We start from the raw sequence: 9,405 nt of genomic DNA, 5'->3' as shown, positions 1-9,405 counted from the left end.
AATACGTCGGGAACTAGTCAAACATTTTCGCATTTAAAGACTTTCCGGACAGTCAGGTTTGGCGCGCCGCGCGGCCTATATGGCGCGCCGCGCCAGGTGGCAGTTCAGCAATTTTTTTTTATTTTGCTGTTTTCACGTGGTTTTGTCGTTGGATGGTTTGGGTTGTTACAAGTGGTATCAGAGCATGGTCTAAGGGATTTAGGTGACTTGAGATAGGTGCCTAGACTTAGACTTGTGTGTGCTTAAATTGTTGCGGGACTTGTAGGATTACGGGTCGGAATGGGTTTGGTTAGTGCCTTGGCTATAGGTTAACTAACGTTTATATTAGTAATGCGGATATTATTAATATGTTGTTGTGTTGTGATAATAATTCTCGCGTGTGTTTGTACCGCGTAGAATTTTGGTTGTGTTTGTGTATATCATCGAGCGAGACGGTCGTTGTACTAACGAGTTGATGCGGCATGTGAGCGTAATAAGAACTTGCAAACCTTATTACGGGTGCAAATCGTGTCTAACAAGTGATGTACGATGAGTGTTTAGCAAGATGGGGCTGTGTCGTGCGTACGGTTTTACACGTTCGTGGACTAATCGTTTTGCATTCTTTAGAATGACGACGCGAAATGAGATCGAGACGAATGACGAGGAGTTTAATGCTAGGGTTGCGGCCGCCATTGCGGAGCAAATGGGTGCGTTGGAAGAAAAAATGGATAGGAAGTATTCCGAATTTCGGGGTAGTAGTGAAATGGAGCGTTATCTTAAGAGCTTCATGAGGACTAAACCCCCGATGTATGACAGGAAACCGGATCCTTTGATAAGCACAACTTGGATTTCAGACGTCGAAGGGTGTTTCCGTACTATTGATTGCCCTCCGGAGAGAAAGACGAGACTCGCTACGAGTTTGTTGCGGGGTAGGGCAAGGGATTGGTTGGATGGTAAGATTGATCTTGTCGGTGGCGAGACGTTTATGGCTTTATCGTGGGACGACTTTAAGGAGGAATTCTTTGAGGAGTTCCGGACTTCGGCCGATTTGTGGGAATTGCGTAATGAGTTGCGAAATTTGCGACAAGGATCTATGGATTTGAGTACTCTCAAGACGACCTTTATGGCAAAGGCTCGTTTTTGTCCGGAGTATTTGGGGAATGATCGTTTGTTGATGGGAGATTTCTATCGGACCTTGAATGATGACTTGAAAAGTAAAATTAGCCGGGGTCAAGCGAAATCGTTTTCGGAATTATTCGACTTGGCTAGAGGTTTCGAGTCGTATTCACGATCGAAAAAGGGTGAACCTTCGAGTGAGCGAAGGGTCGTTTCTTATGGTGCTCCGAGTAAGAGGGCTAAGGGTCCGAGTGTGAGCACGGGTGGTACGCGAGCGGGTATGTCGGATTCTAGTGCGGCTAGATGTTACAATTGTGGCGTGAGGGGTCACAAGTCTTGGGAATGTTCGGTACCAAAGGGTGATGGTATGGTGTGCTTCAATTGCCAAAAAGAAGGACATCGTAAGTCGAAATGTCCCAAGTTAGCGGGGACGGGTGCGGCCAGGAGACGTTAAGGTACGTTTAATTTTGATAAATATGTCTTTTGATTATTTATTAAATGCCGTTTGAGTTTGAGTTGCGTGCCTTTGTTGTGCACGTTATGCTACGGGTGACGTTCCTAATGGAAGTACCCTGTGTTGATGTTTGATTGACGGGCGAAGGGCGTAAGACTTGGCGTAACCAAGCATTCCTTAGTATTTGGGAAACGTTTCTACCAAGCCACGGAAATGGTTTTGGTGTTTGGTTGTTAAGCGCGTGTTCGCTTTGATGTTGAAGTGACGAATCATGAGGTTCGTCGGTTGGTTGGAACCCTTGAGATCGAGTGTTTTAAATCTCGATGGGTGTTGGTAATGGAGTCTTTATGACGCGACATTAGGTGCCTCTTTTATACCTACTAGCGTGGTGTTCGACTCCGATTGTGTTGCGGTACACTTTTCGTTCAAAGTGTTTAAGGGTTGGTTAAAATCCTTCGTGTGCTCAAGGTTAGAGCAAGATGTGGTAATGGGTCGTGTGAGCCCAATCGTTGGTAAAGTCTACATGTGGTAGCATTGTACGGGTGTACGAGATGCGGTTATGGAACGTAATTCCAAGAGGATGAGTTACACTCCCGCACGAGGAAGTTTTAGTGTGAGATTTCGGATGATGCTTTTGGTAGATCCGGAAAGTGTTGTCGAGACCTGGTTGGGTCGATTTGTGGTAGAGTAAAATTTCGGATAGATTGTACTTATGGTTTGGATTTGAATCATCACCGAGGTGGTAACGTGGTAAATCTCGTTGAGAGATAATGGACGTGTTTTGGGAGCAAGGTGAAATCCTCCGGTTAAGGGAGGTGTGTGTCGGGTTCTCTTGTGGAGAATTATTGTTTGGTACCTATGTTTGGTATAGGTGGTTCTTGCTCGATTATGGTATGGTTGTTTGATGAAGCATGATCTTTAGGGTCCGCTGACTTCATCATAGGAATACGTGATTGGTGGAGCATGACCTTCGGGGTCCGCTGACTTCATCATGAGCGTGATGTTATATCGGCGAAGCATGATCTTCGGGTCCGCTGACTTCATCCGGTGTTGTGATTGGTGGAGCATGACCTTCGGGGTCCGCTGACTTCATCAAGGGAGTAGTGTTATGTCAGTATGGTGTAACACTATCGGGAAATGCGAAGTACTGGTGGGAAATGCGAGTACCATTCCTATGTTGAGATTGTGAATCGCGTGTGGTTTCGGATTCACGATGACACGTGTAGTTTCGGTCATCTTAACTAAATGAATCTCGTGTAGTTCGGATTCATGGTGACTCGTGTAGTTCGGTCATCTTATTGAGGTAGTAATCTCGTGTGGTTTCGGATTACTAAGGCTCGTGTAGTTCGGCCAACCTCGATGTTGTGGAAGTGAATCTCGTGTAGTTCGGATTCACAAATGACTCGTGTGGTTTCGGTCATTGTATTGAGGAGTGAGTCTCGTGTAGTTCGGATTCACAAATGACTCGTGTAGTTCGGTCATTCCTCCGGGATAGTGACTCTCGTGTAGTTCGGATTCACTATGGCGCGTGTAGTTCGGCCATTCCCGATTTGTTGTTGTGGTGAAGGTAGTGAGTCGCGTGTAGTTCGGATTCACTAGGGCGCGTGTGTTTTCGGCCAGCCTTCGTGTCGTGTGATCTATTGGTTGTTTGATACACCAATGGTAGGGTCGTAAGGACCATGTTGTGGGATTAGTGAGGCGATAGCCGTGTTTCGCACACATGTTTGTTACGGGTGTGACGATGGTTGATTTCGTACACCTTGGGTTTTGCGTTTCCATAGTCGTTTTGGGCGCTATCGGTTCTAGCCGTTGGATTATGATGTTACGGTAGTTGTGTATTGGTCGTATGACGCACTACAAGGGATGTTTAGTGATTGGTGTAATCCGTAAGGGTTCGTTTGGTTCGGTCTTCATCGTTTCGGGTTGTTGACCTTAGGTCGATATTTGGTTGTTTTTAGCGTTGTCCGTGGTAAAGGTACGCTAAGGAATTGATATCTCGGTTCGAGATTGGTTGAGTTTCCCGATGTGAGGGATTGAGCATGGTTTTAGTACTCGGATTGTGATTTGTTAAATCGCGTGTGACGATTTTGGTTGTTAGAGGTGATTCATTGGGAAGAATTTTCTAGGAAAGTTCGTACTGGGACTTGAGTGAGGATCGTTGAGTAGGTCCGGATTGGTTAAGTGGAGAAGATCACGAGGACGTGATCGAGTTTAAGTGGGGGAGAGTTGTAAGACCCGAATATTTATCTTGTATACTTGTGTACTTATGACATTCGAGAACGGGCTTCGTTGAATATTGTTATGTAATTAAAAAGGTAAAAGAATCTGAAACTGGCTACTTGCGCGCCGCGCGGGTCTGGGGCGCGCCGCGCCAGATCGCGCAGACAGCCCTCTTCTTCTTTTTAATTGTTTTAAATGAAGGGCAATTGGGTAATTTCACTTGGGGCCGGATTTGTGAGCCATATTAGCTGGTTTGGATCAGTTTTGGATCATTTTCACATCCATCCATCACTCCCAACTATCTAGAGAGAGAGAGAGATTCTAGAGAGAGATTTGGGGTTTTGGAAAAGAAGGAGGCCGTTTGGATCAAAAGCTCGAGTTCTAAAGTTGTTCCTCTCGTTCTTGGCTACGCGGTGATAGTATTGGTAAGCTCAAACTCCGAATTTCATTTATTGGATTTGTTATTCAAATTAGGGTTTTGAGTTAGTTTGTTGTAAAACCCTTTTAGATGATGAAATGGGTTTTGTGATGCTAGTAATCGGGTTTATTGTTAATGGTTGGTGGATTGTGGGTTGGTGAACTAATTGGCCATGTTGAGAGCTTGAAATTGGGTTTAATGACTTAAGTTAGTGATTATGGAAGTATTGAAACCCATTTAAGGTTATTTTGTTGACTAACTTTGACCTTGCGTCATCTAAAGTGCACACGCAAGGACGCAAACAAACCCTTGCGTTCCCTAACGTACGATACGCAAGGACGCAAACTAGTTCTTGCACCTGGTCAATTACCATGTTTTTACGAGCTAATAATGTTTGTTTCACCCCAACATATACACACAATACAATTGAATATCATTAATCCACGTATGTACTTCAATAAACATAAACACAATTCAAACAGACATTTCATCGAGCAGTTGGTGTGCACACTTATACAATTACCATCGAACACAAAAAAACGTATAAAACACAAATAAACAACGAACTAATCACTAGCCTGGTTGCTCGCCATCGTTGCAAGGGTGATTATTTGGTTGATTTTTCTTGAAAACCCTAATTGTTTTGCGTGAAAGCTTGGGCTTGTTGCGACGAGAATAGAAGCTCACACGGTGACCGGTGGTGGCTAAAGGGGGTTTGGTGGTAGTGGAGGTGATGATGGAGGAAAATATGGTAGTAGCGAATGATGGTGAAGAGAAATTTGCGTTTGTGCTTGCATTTTTGCGGATCGGCTTTGTATGTGTGTTTTTACGTGTTTGCGAATTCATGTAAAAGTGTGGAATGCCAGGTAATAGTTGTCATTTAACCCTAAATTTTTAAGCAAAGGACGCAAGGTCACAAGGTCACTTGCGTCTTGCGAGGGCAAATTGTCAAAAAAAAAAAATTTGGGCTCCAGTGCAAGGGGTGAAATTTTTTTGGGCATTTTGGTGATAAACCCTATATATATATATATATATATATATATATATATATATATATATATATATATATATACATATATATATATATATATATATATATATATATATATATATATATATAGCCAAAGGTTCAATACATAACTTTTTTAATGTGCACCATTGTGCACAAGTGTATTTTTGTGCACAAATACAAAACTTTTTTAATGCGCACCATTGTACACAAGTGTATTTCTATGCACATTAGTTGGTTATGTAATTTATTGGTTCTGTATTGAACCTTATATATATATATATATATATATATATATATATATATATATATATATATATATATATATATATATATATATATATATATATAAGGCTGGAGATCTCGGATCGGAGAGATCTCGTTTGGACATTTTTGGAGAGATCTCGGCATCTCGTAAAAATCTCGGAGACATCTCGGGCATTGATTTACGTTGACTTTGTAGTTTTAATAATAGAAATAAATACATTTATGTACATTTATGTACATTTATATACATTTTTACGAGATTTACAAAACTTATATATATATATATATATATATATATATATATATATATATATATATATATATATATATATATATATATACACTAGTGAAATGACCCGTGGAATTACGAGTTTATTTAAATGAAATAGTTTAATGATATGTTTTAGGTATTAAGTGAACGTAATGCTAAAGTCATTTAGTTTAATGACCCGTTGAACTACAGATTCTGACTAAGAAACTTGTCGTTGTTTTAACAAACATATTGATATATTTAACTTGGTCAGAACAAATGAACTACATTTATTCTCCCACCACTTTCTTTAAATTTTCATCAAAATTATTATTTTTCTTGTCATAAAAGCTACTCCATCCGTCCAAAAATAATTGTCCTGTTGGACTTTTCAAAGTCAATTTATTAAGTTTTGACTTTAATAATTTGTTGGTTTTTCTATAGAATATTTGATGAAATTTATATGCATAGATCTATTTTCGAATGTATTTTCATTTGTTATAACTTTCATTTAATATTATATAACAAAAAGAAATATATTTAAGGTTAAAGTTAAAAAAAAGACTCAAAAAGTCAAAACAAGACAATTATTTTGGGACGGAGAGAGTACATTACAATATTTTATTGAGACATGTATTTCGCATACATATGTAATGTAATTAATCCCGTAAATAGAACCCATATTTGAATAATATTAATATAATAATAATAATAAATTTTGCTCTAAAATTGAGTATTTATATTTTAAATAATAATTATTAGTAATAACAAATTCCTTTTTAATTTTTATAAAAAAAAATAAAATACAATTATTATATGAAGGTTGTACAATATGCTTCAAATTCGTACATGTGTTCATGGGGTATTTTGTAAAAGATTGTACAATTTGTTTTAAAATTTGTACATATGGTCATGGGGGTGTTTTATCATAAGGTTGTACATAATGTTTCAAATTTTTTACATATGGTCATGAGGGGGTTTTATCATACGGTTGTACATAATGCTTCAAATAATGTACATATGGTCATGAGGTATTTTATTATAAGGTTGTACATAATGCTTAATATATTATACAATTAATATGTTAATATTTTTTATTAAAAATAATTAATTATTTTAATGACATCATCATGAGTGGCTTAGAAATTTTTTCTTTATTTTTGAATTTTTTTAAGCTTGAGTAATCTTTATTTATGACATCATCATTTTAGAGATTTATATGATTATATATATATATATATATATATATATATATATATATATATATATATATATATATTAAATTTTCAATTGTTATAGTTAATAGGACAACTTATAATTAAGTTGTAATCTTAGTGAAACTAGACATGACACCGATTTTAATAATGTTGCAAAATCATTTCGATTATCCGACCTGAGCGAATACATACAATCGATTAGGTGCCAATTTTATGAATTGTATAGGGCGGGGGTGCATTGGCCCATAAAGTAGGGCTTAAGCTATAAATGACCCGTTAAGATTATTGTTAAGCTTACTTGATTTATTTATGTATTTTTATTTACTACACTTATATAAGCCAAAGGGCATTCATCAAAAGATTATGTTGTGCATAGCCTTGGAGAAAGAAGATAGATTCAAGTAAGGACTCGTATTCTAAAACTGAACTTTCATTCGAAACTTAAATGGTATAAAAGAGGGACGTAGCGATTCGCCTTCTTTCAATAGTAGTTCTCTCTCCTTTCTTTCCCTGGCTCGTTGAGCCAAGCTGCTTGTTAACTTTGGGTCCCATCCGTCCCTCTAACAACTCGAACCGCCAACTCCGTTCACTGCATTCTCTCCAGAACTCCAGTTTGGCTTGATCTTGAGATTGATTGGACTTGCTACCATACTTGGCTGAATGACTGTTCATCAGAAATTTTATAGTACGAATACTTATAAGGTTGGGTCGACGCCCGTCCACCTTAGTTTCACAGTTTCTCTCTTTTCTCTTTTGAGGGAGCGGAGGTGAGAAATGTTGGGAATTTTCAAATGGAAATCATAGTTGGTAGTGGTTTTTTGCTTTGACCAGGCCAAAGGCGAAATAGAGAGGAAAAAAGGCAATTCCTTCTCTTCTGTTGTCACAAGAAGAGACTACTGGATCAGTCTAATCTCTACTCTCTGTCTCCCAATATACCTGTGGGAATACCGTTTACCCGCTAGTTACTATGTAAACGGGGACCCGAATACCAGTGGGATACCCATTTACCCGGTAGTTATTAATGGGGACCCGACGGGTATGGACTTGGTTTGGGAAGGGGTCTTTTAATCGGGTTTGGGTCCGTGATTACCCATACCCGGCCCAAACTCGCCTTGATGCCATCCCTACCATTCAGCCATTCAGGGTCTGCACCGCCCTAGTGGTAGAAACTGACGATTGAAAGGTAACGAAGGCGTAGCTACGACTAGTCCAGAATTTGATGTCACCAATCATACCTACCTTCCCGAAAACACTTTCAATCTTGTTTCGATTAACTTCTTTCTCGAGCCTAGCAATGGAAATTGTCAGCCCTTAAGATCAACCTTCTCGGTTTCAACCTGATCTGAACTAATATTCAACTCAAACCATCGGACCACCATCGGAAACAGGCGACCACATTTCATGAAATTCCGTCAAAAGAAGCAATTATGTGAACGAGGCGATCTTGGATGTTGAAGGATTGCGAGATCCAGATTTCCATAGATAAAAAGTTATAGATAAGGAATTGGGGAAAAGCGTTTGTTTGTTTTTTTTTTTTTTTTTTGAAAAAAAAAAAACAAGTTTGGGCCATCCATCGGAGAGAGATAATATCTTGATTTATATGGTAACTTAATTGAATTATCTATATTAATACTAAATTTATTTATTCAATTTTGATATGAATGTTAAAATTAATGTTAATAATGTCATAAAAATAAAATATGTTTTTTGTTTATACGTTAAAGAGAATAAATATAATTGAGTATGTTTTAGTTTTATATATAAGAGCGGTGGTTAAGTTTGTTACACATCAAAGTTTGAAATTCACATTAATAATTAATGGTTGATTTGAAGAAAGAGACACTAAAACATCATTATCCAAATCAATGATTGAGATTGATAATTATCAACTCATCTAAAGGTCGATATTCAATTTTTTGACTAAATAATAAGATGATTTTCCATTTAGATATAAAAGTTCTAAGATTTTTCTTGTACAGTTTATATGGAAGAACGAATAATCCGATCTCATACTCTTTACTGTACGCAGCCCATCAGAAATACTCCATTGCCGTTTCTAACCCTTTGGTTGTTTCCTTTTATATATAAGAAGATGCTTATCCATTGTAACTTTGATTTATATATATATATAATTATAATTAAGTTAAATACTATATGTGTAGTAAGTTTAAATATGTTCTAAAATGGTTAAGAGTCTATGATATTTTTTTGTATCGGGTTGTGAGATATGTGAAGTGAGAAAAAGATGAGATATATCAGGCTTTTCATCTGAAATTCCTTTGCCCAAGAAATTAGACAGGGTGAAAAAGAGTGAGAAAAGCTTGTTGATGATTCAAAACTCTTTAAATCAATTTTTAATAAATTATGGATTTATCATAATGACTAATCTTCCACTTACTAAATATATCTCCATTTTACTTTATTTAAACACTTTTTAACTTAAAAGACTTATTAAATTAAATAAATTTTAAACAC

This window comes from Rutidosis leptorrhynchoides, chromosome 1 (assembly GCF_046630445.1).
Source record: "Rutidosis leptorrhynchoides isolate AG116_Rl617_1_P2 chromosome 1, CSIRO_AGI_Rlap_v1, whole genome shotgun sequence".
Classification (NCBI taxonomy): Eukaryota; Viridiplantae; Streptophyta; class Magnoliopsida; order Asterales; family Asteraceae; genus Rutidosis; species Rutidosis leptorrhynchoides.
The sequence above is the reverse complement of the archived record's forward strand: the minus strand, read 5'-3'. Positions refer to the sequence as shown.